At 40.9% G+C, this 14,568-nt stretch overlaps 1 protein-coding gene and 1 pseudogene across 1 annotated transcript in view; both read left to right on the top strand.

The window, feature by feature from the left end:
• GALNT18 (polypeptide N-acetylgalactosaminyltransferase 18) overlaps nt 1-14,568 on the top strand; it is a 366,080-nt gene that overhangs the window by 150,463 nt on the left and 201,049 nt on the right. The gene's annotated exons all lie outside the window — the stretch shown is intronic.
• LOC144586164 (U1 spliceosomal RNA) lies at nt 5,384-5,538 on the top strand (annotated as a pseudogene).

The raw sequence follows: 14,568 nt of genomic DNA, 5'->3' as shown, positions 1-14,568 counted from the left end.
GTTCTATACAGAACTTAGAAACGAGACAGCACATATAGAAAACAAGAAAGTTATGATACCATGGATACATCATATAGCTTTCAAGTATTTAGAGGGTTGCCAGGAAAGAGTGAAAAAAACAAATGTATCACTGTATTCATATAGGGCAGAAGAAGAAGAACCAATGAGCTCTACTTACAAAAAAGGGGAACATTTGGGCTAAACATAAGGAAACATCAGAGTTTCTGTGTGTGTTTTGAAAGGGCAGAACACTGGGTGAAGAGGATCAAGTCTCAGAGGGTCTGTCTAGTGATAGCCTTGATTTAAAATGAGAATAAAGGATTAGTGTTCTCTGTAGTGTTTGACGCTACACTTGCTCATTATAAATGCCGTCCAAAGGAAGACATGTATGGATGATTAGGACCAAAGGGAGCAAGACAGGCCTGGCTAATATGCAAAGATAGCTTTAAAGAGTGTGCATAGAGTCACAAAGACAAAAGTCACTAGAAAGTTACCGTATTTTTTGCCCCATAAGACGCACCTGACCTTAAGATGCACCTAATTTTTAGAGGAGAAACACAGGGAAAATATATTCTGAACCAAATAGTGTAATAAAATATTTAATAAACTATAACAGAATAACATTTGAATCATGTAACGTGAACAGCAGTCAACAGTGGCATTAATATAGACCAGTGGTTCTTAACCTTTGTTACTCGGATGTTTTTGAACTGCAACTCCCAGAAACCCCATCCAGCACAGTTGGTGGTGAAGGCTTCTGGGAGTTGCAGTCCAAAACCCCTGAGTAACCCAAGGTTAAGAACCAGTGATATAGACCATTATCAGCCAGTGATAAGACCTATATTACTCTACCTATATTTTACATTTCCTTTCATCCACGTCCTCCCTATGCTTATAGAAATGTCTCAATGACAGAAGAGATTGTTATGCAACTCTGCCCAGCTACAGCTCAAGCCTATATTAAGTTAGAAATGGTTTGTCTGATTTGGCACTGCATTGAGAGGTCCCTTTTAGTTGTTTGGAGGATAAATAGTAGAATTAAACTATTTAACAACTGGTTTTCCTTATTTACTTTGTGTTTAGTCGTTTAGTCGTGTCCGACTCTTCGTGACCCCATGGACCAGAGCACGCCAGGCCCTCCTGTCTTCTACTGCCTCCCGGAGTTGCGTCAGGTTCATGTTGGTTGCTTCGCAGACACTGTCCAGCCATCTCATCCTCGGTCGTCCCCTTCTCCTCTTGCCCTCACACTTTCCCAACATCAGGGTCTTTTCCAGGGAGTCTTTTCTTCTCATTAGATGGCCAAAGTACTTGAGCCTCAGCTTCAGGATCTGTCCTTCCAGTGAGCACTCAGGATTGATTTCCTTCAGAATGGATAGGTTTGTTCTCCTTGCAGTCCAGGGGATTCTCAAGAGCCTCCTCCAGCACCACAATTCAAAGGCATCAATTCTTCGGCGGTCTGCTTTCTTTATGGTCCAGCTCTCACTTCCATACATCACAACAGGAAAAACCATAGCTTTGACTATTCGGACTTTTGTTGGCAAGGTGATGTCTCTGCTTTTCAAGATGCTGTCCAGATTTGTCATCGCTTTCCTCCCAAGAAGAAGGCGCCTTTTAATTTCAGGGCTGCTGTCTCCATCTGCAGTGATCATGGAGCCCAGGAAGATAAAATTTGACACTGCCTCCATATCTTCCCCTTCTATTTCCCAGGAGGCGATGGGACCAGTGGCCATGATCTTAGTTTTTTTGATGTTGAGTTTCAGACCGTTTTTTGCACTCTCCTCTTTCACTCTCATTACAAGGTTCTTTAATTCCTCCTCACTTTCTGCCATCAGAGTGGTATCATCTGCATATCGGAGGTTGTTGATATTTCTTCCGGCAATCTTAATTCCGGCTTGGGTTTCTTCCAGTCCAGCCTTCCGCATGATGTATTCTGCATATAAGTTAAATAAGCTGGGGGACAATATACAGCCTTGCCGTACTCCTTTCCCAATTTTGAACCACTCAGTTGTTCCATGACCAGTTCTAACTGTTGCTTCCTGTCCCACATATAGGTTTCTCAGGAGACAGATAAAGTGGTCAGGCACTCCCATTTCTTTAAGAACTTGCCATAGTTTGCTGTGGTCCACACAGTCAAAGGCTTTCGCATAGTCAATGAAGCAGAAGTAGATATTTTTCTGGAACTCTCTGGCTTTCTCCATAATCCAGCGCAAGTTAGCAATTTGGTCTCGAGTTCCTCTGCCTCTTCGGAATCCAGCTTGTACTTCTGGGAGTTCTCGGTCCACATACTGCTGAAGCCTACCTTGTAGGATTTTGAGCATAACCTTGCTAGCGTGCGAAATGAGTGCAATTGTACGGTAGTTGGAGCATTCTTTGGCATTGCCCTTCTTTGGGATTGGGATGTAGACTGATCTTTTCCAATCCTCTGGCCACTGTTGAGTTTTCCAAACTTGCTGGCATATTGAATGTAGCACCTTAACAGCATCATCTTTCAAGATTTTAAATAGTTCAACTGGAATGCCATCACCTCCACTGGCCTTGTTGTTAGCCAGGATTTCTAAGGCCCACTTGACTTCGCTCTCCAGGATGTCTGGCTCAAGGTCAGCAACTACATTGTCTGGGTTGTCTGGGATATCCAAATCTTTCTGATATAATTCCTCTGTGTATTCTTGCCACCTCTTCTTGACATCTTCTGCTTCTGTTAGGTCCCTCCCATTTTTGTCTTTTATCATGTTCATCTTTGCGCAGAATGTTCCTCTAATATGTCCAATTTTCCTGAACAGATCTCTGGTCTTTCCTTTTCTGTTATCTTCCTCTATTTCTTTGCATTGTTCATTTAAGAAGGCCCTCTTGTCTCTCCTTGCTATTCTTTGGAAGTCTGAATTCAAGTTTCTGTAACTTTCCCTATCTCCCTTGCATTTTGCTTCCCTTCTCCTCTCTGCTATTTCTAAGGCCTCGTTGGACAGCCACTTTGCTTTCTTGCATTTCCTTTTCTTTGGGATGGTTTTCGTTGCTGCCTCCTGGACAATGTTACGAGCCTCTATCCAGAGTTCTTCAGGCACTCTGTCCACCAAATCTAGTTCCTTAAATCTGTTCTTTACTTCCACTGTGTATTCATAAGGGATTTGGTTTAGATTATACCTGAGTGGCCCAGTGGTTTTTCCTAATCTCTTCAGTCTAAGCTTGAATTTTGCTATGAGAAGCTGATGATCAGAACCGCAGTCAGCTCCAGGTCTTGTTTTTGCTGACTGTATAGAGCTTCTCCATCTTTGGCTGCAGAGAATATAATCAATCTGATTTCGATATTGCCCATCTGGTGATTTCCATGTATAGAGTCGCCTCTTGTGTTGTTGGAAAAGAGTGTTTGTGATGACCAGCTTATTCTCTTGACAAAACTCTATTAGCCTTTGTCCTGCTTCGTTCTGAACTCCAAGGCCAAACTTCCCTGTTGTTCCTTTTATCTCTTGGCTCCCTACTTTAGCATTCCAGTCCCCTAGAATGAGAAGAACATCTTTCTTTGGTGTCAGTTCTAGAAGGTGTTGTAAATCTTCATAGAATTGTTCAATTTCAGTCTCCTCAGCAATGCTGGTTGGTGCATAAACTTGGATTATTGTGATGTTGAATGGTCTGCCTTGGATTCGTATTGACATCATTCTATCATTTTTGAGATTGTATCCCATTACAGCTTTTCCCACTCTTTTGTTGACTATGAGGGCTACTCCATTCCTTCTACGGGATTCTTGTCCACAATAGTAGATATGATAATCATCTGAGCTGAATTCGCCCATTCCTGTCCATTTTAGTTCACTGATGCCCAGGATGTCGATGTTTATTCTTGCCATCTCCTGTTTGACCACCTCCAGCTTCCCAATGTTCATAGATCTTACATTCCAGGTTCCTATGCAGTATTTTTCTTTGCAGCATTGGATTTTCCTTTCACTTCCAGGCACGTCCACAGCTGAGCGTCCTTTCGGCTTTGGCCCAACCACTTCATTAGCTCTGGAGCTACTTGTACTTGTCCTCCGCTCTTCCTCAGTAGCATGTTGGACGCCTTCCGACCTGAGGGGCCCATCTTCCAGCGTCATATCTTTTAGCCTTTTGTTTCTGATCATGGGGCGTTCTTGGCAAAGATACTGGAGTGGCACTGCCATTTCCTACTCCAGGTGGATTGCGTTTAGTCGGAACTCTCCACTATGTCCTGTCCGTCTTGGGTGTCCCTGCACGGCATAGCCCATAGCTTCTCTGAGTTACTCAAGCCCCTTCGCCACGACAAGGCAGCAATCCATGAAGAAGTTATTTACTTTAGGTTATGCAAAAGATCAGCAACACAAAGCTTAACCTGAACCCATTCACCAGCAGTAGCACATGTTCAGCATAAGACCAAATCTCCATTTTCTGACATAATTAAACATTTATAGCATGCAAGGCACAACAGGTTAGGCCACACAAAGCCATGAAGAATGTTCTTGATGAGCCAAAAAAACTGAATACAAACTATAGTAGCTGAAATCAGGAAGCAGGTACTGTAACCCAGTTAGAAGTCATGAGACACAGTTAGTTTCCTTGCTGCAATACCCTTTGGAAATACATTCTCTATTAGATGCCCATAACTAGTTGAAAAGTTTGCAAGTTGAATCCAATTTTCCCATAGAAATGCATTGAAAATTAATTCATGCATTTTTATGGAGGGAAAAAGGTCAGAAACTTTAAAAAACTTAAAAGAAAGTCACTTACCAGGTACTGTAGACTGAGCCTTGCTCTTCACAGTGCCTTGGTAGACCCCAGAACAGCCAAAAAAGAGCCCTAAACAGCTAAAAGCCAGCAGGCAGCCGGCAGCCATTTTGTGCTCTTCTCCGCTCCTGCCCTTTTCCCCTCCCCTCTCCCCACCTAACAGCTTATCAGCGCTCGTCTGAACACTTCCTAGGCAGCTTTTAAAGCAAGTATGCACGTTTCTACACAAGCAGGTTTCAACTCAAACGGAGCACTTTTTCACCAAAGCACTAATTCCAAACAAACAGCTTTTAAACTAAATTTTACATTTTAAAACGACAATACCAGGCAGTCCCGGGTCTCTCTCCCAGTTCTCTAACTGCTTGGACTAGCAAGGAAGCAGACAAGCAGCCTCTTCACTAACTGAAAGTTCGAATTTCCCCGCTTTCCCTGCATATTAGGTATGCTAATATCTGTGCACTGGAGGATAGTGGGAGAAACATCCAGCCCCTGATGGGGGTCCTGTGGGGCACCCCAAAAAACTGAGTAGCTCTCTTGGCCTCTTTCGGGACTGCAGCTGTGCAGCCCTGTTCCGATCAGGAGGTGCACCTGGGGGGTCACCATGCCTTTGGGGGACAGGGCACAGAAAGGGGCAGGAGGCTCAGAGGCCATTCCAACTCATACCTGGCAGGGGAAATACCATGATCATCAGAGTGGTTTTCCCAGGGTAAGGCTCATCTATTGCATTCTGGATGTGCTGACCCCTGTGATTTCCCCAAATATGGGAAAATCAACTGCTTAAGTGGGGGACTGTGTTTGTGGTTTCCCCTGGTTTTTCTAGAATTACTCTTTCCCCTTTTGTCCTTGGCTGTTTTCACTGTCTGCTGCCATAGTCCTGTTGGCCTTGCTGGTTTTCCAGGTGGGCTCCAGGAAGCACATCTTAGAAAGCCAGTGCAAGCAGTCTCTGGTGTTAGTTCAGAGGCCTCCCAGCATGGCAGTGGAGGGCTTCTGGGTGGTGGTGGTTGAACCCCTTTTTTACTGTATTCGTTCCATGAGATGCACATACTTTCTCCCCCACTATTTGGGGGGGAAGTGCGTCTTATGGAGCAAAAAATACGGTACTTATTTTTTTTGGCAGGGGTGCAGAGATTCAGTCACTTTTAATAGCCATGTGATTAATGGTTTCAGAATATTTTCTAGGCATCATATTGTAGTTATTATGGTATGTACAAAAGACACAGTTCTTTTGTTATCATTGCTGGACAGAGGCAATAAGCAATGAGAAACAAGGCAAGGAGTAATTGCATCATAAAGGATATTCTAATTAAAAGCTGATCAGTACTCAGGTACAGAGTTTCATGAGGGTCAAGCAAAAAAAAAAAACACCAAACCATTGGAATGCATTGAAAACTGGTCAATGCGTTTCAATGGGGTAAATACAAATACCTCATCGTCCAGTGAAGATTGCCCATAGAGAACTGCTGATCAGCTGTTCAAAATCACTGTAATGCGAAGCTTCCCTCCGGAAAGCAGCCATTTTGAGAAGGGAGGGAAGCCATTTTGCAGAACCGGAAAAATTATCGGATAGCGAACAAATGGTTCGCGAAGCAGGCTCCTAATCAACGTAATGTGGATTTCCCCCATAGGAACCATCGTTTTGCAATCGCAATAGCGATCACAAAAATGTCATCGTTAAGTGATTTTTATATCATCAGGGTAAGCGTATAGCGGGGCACCACTGTATTAGTAAGTATTTTGTATTTGTTTTGGAAATTTAAAAAAATAAAAAAATTAAAAGTATTTCATGAGTTCAGTTATGTTAAAAAAGATGCACAGATTGTATAATCAAAGCACATGAAAAGTGTCCTTTATACCTCATATAAATCATCTTTAGTTTTTCAGAATACAGTGTAGGTGCCTTTTCTATTTGATGACCATTGGAGCAATTCAAGTCCATGCCTAAGGGGGGGAGGGGGCCGAGAAGTGTCTCTATGGGTTTAGTAGAAGTGCCGTTTCAGAAGCAGAGACAAACCTTACTGGCAGAATGGCATGCCTCTTACTCTCCTGTATGCCAGGTAGCTTGGGAGTGGAGAAGAATTTCCTTGGTTTCAAGATTCACTCCCAGATAACCAGTTTTATGCCTCTTGACATTTCTTGCAAAACAAAGCATATCTTGTTTCAGAAATGTATGTACTTGCAAAGAGTGCAGTACCTCATGGAAAAGTAAAATACATGCAGAATCATTCATATATTCTTTAAATTGGAAATGGCTGAAAATATGTTTGATTAAAAAATACACACAGCTGTGATTTAGTCAGTGATGGAAACATGTACAAAAATGTGTCCACTGGGAAAAGTATATAAACAGTTACAGGACATGCATATGGAAAATGTGTCCAGAATAAACAAAGTCTTGCAACCTAATATAGGCAAGGAAGAGATAGGAATGCAGGTGAGATTTGGAGAAGTAGAGCTGAATCTAAATCAGACAGTAATTTTCTTTGCCGTTAGTGTGAGTGGGAAAGATTAAAAAAGAAATCACACCCCAAAAGTCTGCCCTTCTTTTCTCCTGTCCTGGCCACAGGAAGACAGCAGAATCAAAGAAATAGCAGAAACTCTTCTAGGCAAATCCATCTCTCTAGTTTTAGATTGTGTGGGCGTCAAGCATTGTCTTCCATGTGGAAATGTATTATTATCAACAGAGTACTGGATTAGGACTCAGGAGACTTTGGTTCTAATCTAAGCTTGGCCATGGAAAATCATAGGGAGGTGGCAGTGGCAAACCTCTCCTTGAACATATCACATACTTCAGATCCCTTACTAGGGTTGCCGTATATTGGAACCAGACTGACACCTTGTGAGAACAGCATCATAGATGGAAATAAATTGGATTATAAATGTGAGCTGGGTTTGAAGTGTTTCAAATGGCGTCAAGAAAAGATTTGCTAACTTTGTGAAAGTTATCTACTGCTTCTATAATTGATTTGTCTCAAACCCTTCTATGTCTGGAAGCCAATTTATCTCTTGTGGCATTGTAAAGACTAATAAATGTATTAAAGTGTAATAATTCACGAATACTATAGACCAGAGGTCCCCAAACTCCAGTCTACGGCCCGGTGCCAGTCCGTGGCCTGAGACGGATTGGGCCACGGAGACAGAACTCCTGCCCCACCCCCACATGCACTCTCCCCTGCACAGCTGATTTCCACATGCGCATGTGCTCCAACACACCTGTGTCAGTGCCGTGCTGCCGTTCACGCATGCGCCTGAGCACCCGCACAAGCACCACGCCACCGTTCGTGCATACGCATGAGCGCACACTCGTTCGCCCATGAGCACAAGCATGGGGGTGCCTTGCCTTCCCCAGTTGGTCTGCGGGGTGAAAAAGGTTGGGGACCTATGCTGTAGACTACATCAGGGCATCTCAAATTTATGCAAAACAAGCAAAATATATTATGTCATGGGAGGGATGGAGGGATTGACTTCAACTTGCCATGTGGCAACCTAAGCATATTTATTGTGGTACGAAGTCCCATAGAAATAAATATAAATATGCTTAGTGCCTGCTTATCCATTCTAGGAAATCAGAATTCTCATCTAATTTGAAGGAACATTCTGCCTAGTGAAGTAATTTCATTATAGTTCCTGGGATGTATTCTAATCTATTATGGAGATTCTCTCTCAGTCTGGATCTTTTGACCGGTGGTTGTGGTTTAACTGTATTTGAAGAAACCAATGTAATGGAGTCAGAGTGACGAGTGAGAGAAGGAGAGGTGAAAATCTTTTCTTAAAATGGCACAGATTGTACCCTCAGCAGGTCAGAGAAATGCTGCCATAGCTGTTCTTGCTTTCCGTTGCCTCTACCTCCCTCTCTGAGGGCACCAAAATGTTCACACTCTGTTTATAACATTCTGACAAAGTGCTTTACTTCAGGACAGCTTCTCTGCAGAATGAAAAACAAAAAAACTATAAATGGTTTCTAATTGCTTCAGTAACCAGTAAGTGGTACTAAAACTCTTTAAAGCATTTAAAATGCTTTAAGCCCTGGTGTAAGTACCATAGTCTTTCCATGTTTTTGCTCTTAGTGGGAATCCATCCACAGATGCGAAGAGAAAAGCTTTTGATGCTTACTTTTAGGCATGCTTTTATTTTGAAACAACAATATCACACTCTTCTGAAATAACCCAATGCAGAATATTTCAAAACAGTGCCTGTCAATGAATTTTAGCTCAGATAAAATTTCATTCAATCTGTAGTTTCAAATATGCAAATGAGTAGGAACTAAGTATTTTCCTAAAAATAACTTTTAACTGAAATGTCTGTGAGAATAATTTGTATCATCTATATCTTAGACAATAAATACAGAGTTCCCACTGACTAGTGAGAGGCTATCTTGCATAGCCTGGTTATATATACGAAGTTCTGTTCCTAGAAAGCTAGGCTCTGAAATCAAGGCTCTTTCCACTGATGAAACACCTGGAATGTATGTTATTTTATAACATTACTGTGAGGAGACTTCTAATCAAGCTTTGATCTGGTAATTTTTCATTATCCTGTAATAAAACTATACAAAGGAAGAAGAGAAACGGGTGCCTTTGGCCATTTGAAATGGGATCTTATCAGTCATTCAGACTCCTTGGAGTCAGAGCAGCTGGCACAATCATCTGCTGATTTTCTTTATGGCGTGCCAGATGCTTTTTTTGTGCCAGATCTGGGACTGTTTAGGCAATATTAGTTTTGTCTCTTCAGAGGAGAGCTTGTTCAGGAACCAACTCAGAAAATACTTAATGTGGTGGCACTGTGTTGTGGAGAGTGGAGAGCCGAGTTGTCTGAGAACCAACAGATGTGTCAAGACAGGTGAACCATAGTTCCATGAAAGCAAGCAGTAGCCAGATTAACAAATAAGGTGGGGAGCCAATCAAGATAGTGTAGCTAGGAGATATATAATTATGCAAAGATGAAAGAAACAAACAATGTTTTGTACTGTATTTATGAGACACAGAGAAGGATACAGGGGTGTAGAACATAACACTGGCTAATGAAACTATTTGGGATCATGACAGAACATTGGACAAGAGAAGTCAGGCTATCATGGAAACCTAGTAGTGTTGGACAAGCCAGTTATAGGGTTGCCTCTCTCATACCACTTAGTAAGATTAGCAGAGACCGTATATTTCCATTAAGAAATGTATGTTAAACATTCCTTTGTACAAGATAGTGTAGATATTTTGGGGATGTGTACCAACAGTTACTTCTTATTGCAGCGGTTCCCAGCCTTTGCCAATCCATGTACTGCAATTCCCAAAAGCCTTTGCCACTAGCTGTGATGACTGGGGTTTCTGGGAGTTGCAGTCCAAGAACATCTGGGTTGCCAGAGGTTGGGAACCACTGTCCTATAGTAACCAGTTAGAACAGTGATGACATATAAAGGTCTAGCTAGGTATGGGCTGGCTGAAACTTTCATCTGGTTAAATGTCACCTAGGAGAAGGGAAGGAAGAGGACCCGTTGTATGCTCATGACGTACACAAATGACAGGATCTCTATTCAGACATTCCCTAAAATGGTTAAAATGAACACATGACACATGTCATCATTTTCCGTGCATGGGGAGAGACAGTTTTGAGATAATAGTGGGTGTAATCTCTGCAGGTGATCAGACGCCCTGCTAAAATCTCCATCCTGATCACATCGGAAAGCCATGCTTGCAGTGGATATTCTGAATTTAACAAAAATAACAAAAATAACATGAAGATGAAATGTCCTTAGGAACACCAGCAGACACAGAGATTCCCAATTCGTCTGTAAATTTAGAAGAATCTTGTCATCTGTAAATTTAGAAGAATCTTGATTGCTGAGAATCCTACTCACAAAATATCGCAAAATATCTTTCTGAAAACAAACTGCAAACATCATGAACTATACAGAATGGTGGTAGGCTGCTCATTCCTTTCTAGTGCCTGCACAGAACTAGATAACTTCCACCCAATTGTTAAATATTACATATAATTCATATACTAATACATGAGGATTAGAAGGTTGGACAGTGTCATCGAAGCGACCAACATGAATTTGACCAAATTCTAGGAGGCAGTGGAAGATAGGAGGGCCTGGCGTTCATGAAGTCACAAAGAGTCGGACACGACTTAACAACTAAACAACAACAAAATACATGTTTATTGTAAATTTTGGACATCATCTACATACCTCTCAGGTTAGAGGGTTGTCTGAATCTGTCCTGTTGTAAAATGAGAAAAGTCACAGGCTGTTGGAACCCAGTGTGGAGTCAGGAAAGTCCTTAACTAGTCTTACCCTGATGTTAGGAGAAATAACTGCTGCATTTATTGAAGTCAGACAACCTTGCTGACCTTCTGTATTCCCGTAGTCCCTTCTATAAAGTTCCTTAGCCTTAATACAAGGACAAAAATGCTTTCTGGGCTGAAAGAAAGGTATAGCAAAGAAGCAATCATTAACTGCAAACCATACAGGGCAAGTAAATCCACAGCAGTTCAGGAAAGACACCTCGTTATTTTACCTATGATCCTTTGACTGTAAGTCTGAGGATAGGACCTGTATTTCACTTCTTTTTTTCATCCAGTGCTGAGTACTTGTAGTCACCATAAACAACAGTTATTATGGAAGAGGTGAAGGTCATCCAGGCAAAATGAACATTGTAGTGACATGTAATTAGTAGAGTCCAAACTACATGTGAATCATTATTTAGACCATCATAATTTTTATATTTTGTGTTCAAGGTGAGTTAATAGATCCGTATATATTGGGAACTCTCTCTCTCTCTCTCTCTCTCTCTCTCTCTCTCTCTGTGTGTGTGTGTGTGTGTGTGTGTGTGTGTGTGTGTGTGTTTGTTTGTTTGTGTGTGTGTGTGTGGCCTTGTTGGTTTTATAGTGCTAAGAATCAAAATCTACTTCATCAACTGAGAGATCGCAGATAAGAAATCCTGATAAACATTTAAGCAAAAGCATGCATTGTATCATAGCATATTAAATTATATTTTCCTCCAGATTTTCTTATTTTGCTTCTCTGGCAGTAATGTTTGTTTCTCCACTTTTGGTTATTTCATTTTCTTTTAATGCTTTTTCCCTCGAGCCAAAAAGCAAAGTATACAGCTAGGTTTGAACTTCAGTATTTTTAAAATTTTGCACAATTACTCATTTTCTTACATAGTACTGTATCTAAATTCATAGCAAAAATCCTGTTGCTTAGTTCACCTGAAAGGCAAGTGGAGAAAATAAAAGGCAAAAGGCTAAATAGTATTCCCCTGAAAATCCAAGCAGAGACTCCTTAATTAGCAATAAGAAGTCACTGCAACTGGCGCCATTTGCCTTCCACAGGCATAACTCTGCAACAGGATTTTGGCGAATGTTTCTTTGTGTGTTTTACTTATTTACCACTGTTAACATCTCTTTCATTTGTAACCAAATTTTCAGAGCAAAATTATTATGTATGCTCAGTTTACAAATCTGTTTTCAAAAGGGCTAATGTTATTGCTATTTATTCCTCTACAGAATAACTACATTTTTGATAAGCAGCTCTGGCAGAAATCACCCCTTGGTTATGTGAAGAACAATATATATTTTTTTACATTCCCTTTATTGATGTTCAGTAATCCCTCAGAACATCGTTTGTGTGTTGTGACAAATGACAGAAAAGCATAATTGCCCCATTTTCCAAAGTAGCAGCTGATTATAGGGCTCAAAATTATTGCTGTCTGGGAGAGCTGAAATTAAAAGCTCCTAAAATCAGTCTATTGTCTTTTTAAAATGAAGCTCTGTGATGTATCAGTGGTGCCTGTCTCAAAAAAGGAGATTGAAATAGTGAGATCTGAGAACAGGGGGGACTCTATTGTCACAATGCTACAGTAAGATGTCATTGTCAGCTGCTTAGCCTCATAAAACTTTTTTCATTATAAAAAATGGACATTGTGCATAAATGTGAACACCTTGGCATTTTTGCATACAATGTTTAAACTGGTTCTTAATGAGAATGAAACACTTTGATGGTGTACTATATGTCCAGGTTCTCCTCCAATTTATTCCGGCATTACCAGCTTTCATAAGGACCTGACTTCTTGTTCTACTCACCATATGAAATCATTCAAGCTATGACCGAAGATATTTCAGAAGCTATCCTCTGGACAATCAGTAGTTGAGAAATGCTGGCTGATTGATTTTAAAGTTAAATGATAGTTATCAGATATTTTCCTCTAGTTATCCTGTGCACCTTAGTCTCTACTTCTTCCATAGGAACAGCTCCTTGTCTGTCAGAATGAAGACCTCAGGTCAGGGCTTTTCACTATCATTGGGAGTCTTCTGAATTCTTGACAGTCAAAGAGTCTGTTTGGTTTTTGTTTTTGTTTTTTGTTTTTTTTTGTGGATGAGAGTAACATGGAGCTGTGATATTTAGTGATACAAAGAGTTGAGGAAAAAAATTAAAAAAATGAATGGCAGACTCTTATGATCCTTTCCATTCATCTTTGTGTTCCTGTGAAGGGAACAAGTCTCAATCCTAGTTTAATTGGATTGATAGCATAAGGTACCAAAGTGCCAAAGATGGGTAGTGGAGGCTTCGGTTGCCTGTTTCTACCATCCTCTATCGGAATGTCTGTTCAGCAGACCTAAGAGGCATACTTGTGACTCATTACAATCAACTCTGAAAGAGTAATAGGAATAAAATCATATGATCATATCAGACTTTACAAGCCCTGCATATGTATATGAGATGCTGTGGTATGTCCTTGGCTATCAGCAGTTCCTTCCATGTGTTGAAAAGAGGAAAACCTGATATGAGAATGCCAGATGCTGAAGAACTACCCCACTATGTTCAGACTACTAAAATGTTATTGTCTGACCACAGCATAAAACAACATGAAATTAGAACAGTCGTATAAAACAAATGGCATGTATCTGGTAAAAATAAATCAGATTTCAAATTTGAAACTGCTAAGCTTGACACTATGCCTGTGATTCTCAACCTTGGACTGCCAGCACAGCTAGTGGTGAAGGCTTCTGGGAGTTGCAGTCCAAGAACACCTGGGTTACCCGGGGGGGCGGGGTAGAATCACTGCTCTGTAAAAGCAATATGCATAAAATTATGCAAATAATGACACCATTTTAAGTTTAATATTGCAGATTCAGAATGGTAGTGTGGAACTGCATGTAACTTAATCATGATCAAAATCTATTTGGCATTGACAATCCACTATTTGAGCTTTTACAATTTTTCCCCCTTACAAACTGTACTTAAAAACGCACAACCATGTAAACAGTATAACTCCTATCAGAGTAACAGTAATAGCAGCAGCACCCATGGGCCAGTTAGAAGTGGAATATAATGGTTTGGGGTGTGTGTGTGACAGAACAGTAAATTAAATATCCAGGGGGACAACTGTGCTACTCTGCAGCAGAAACAAGAGTCTCGTGGCATCTTAAGGATGAATGGGTTGTGTTTGGCATAAGCCTTCCTATCTTGATGTGGGTTATAGTTAAGGATGTAATGAATGCTTGCAGCTTTTCTCACCCACAGCTGAAACAACAAAAAAGGATGTCTTGACACCGTGAGAAATCCCACTGCAGAAACTGACAACCACTGCAAAGTTTTTTTTATTTTTTCATGAGAGTGAAAAAGACCACCACCTTTATTTGTCAGCAATAGCATTAGCAAAATGAAATGGAATAGAACGGAATAAAATAAAATAGCAGAATGCTATACCTTATACGTTAGGAACTGATTTATAATCTCAGTCTCAAACCTGTTTACCTAGGAGTAAGTGTGATTAATTTCAGGGGGGACAGGCTCCCTAGAAAGTAGAGCATTGTATATCTAGGTTCCCAGGGCAATAAATA

Source organism: Pogona vitticeps, chromosome 1, assembly GCF_051106095.1.
Source record: "Pogona vitticeps strain Pit_001003342236 chromosome 1, PviZW2.1, whole genome shotgun sequence".
Classification (NCBI taxonomy): Eukaryota; Metazoa; Chordata; class Lepidosauria; order Squamata; family Agamidae; genus Pogona; species Pogona vitticeps.
Note: the sequence above shows the minus strand (reverse complement) of the source record. Positions and strands in the feature narration are given on the sequence as shown.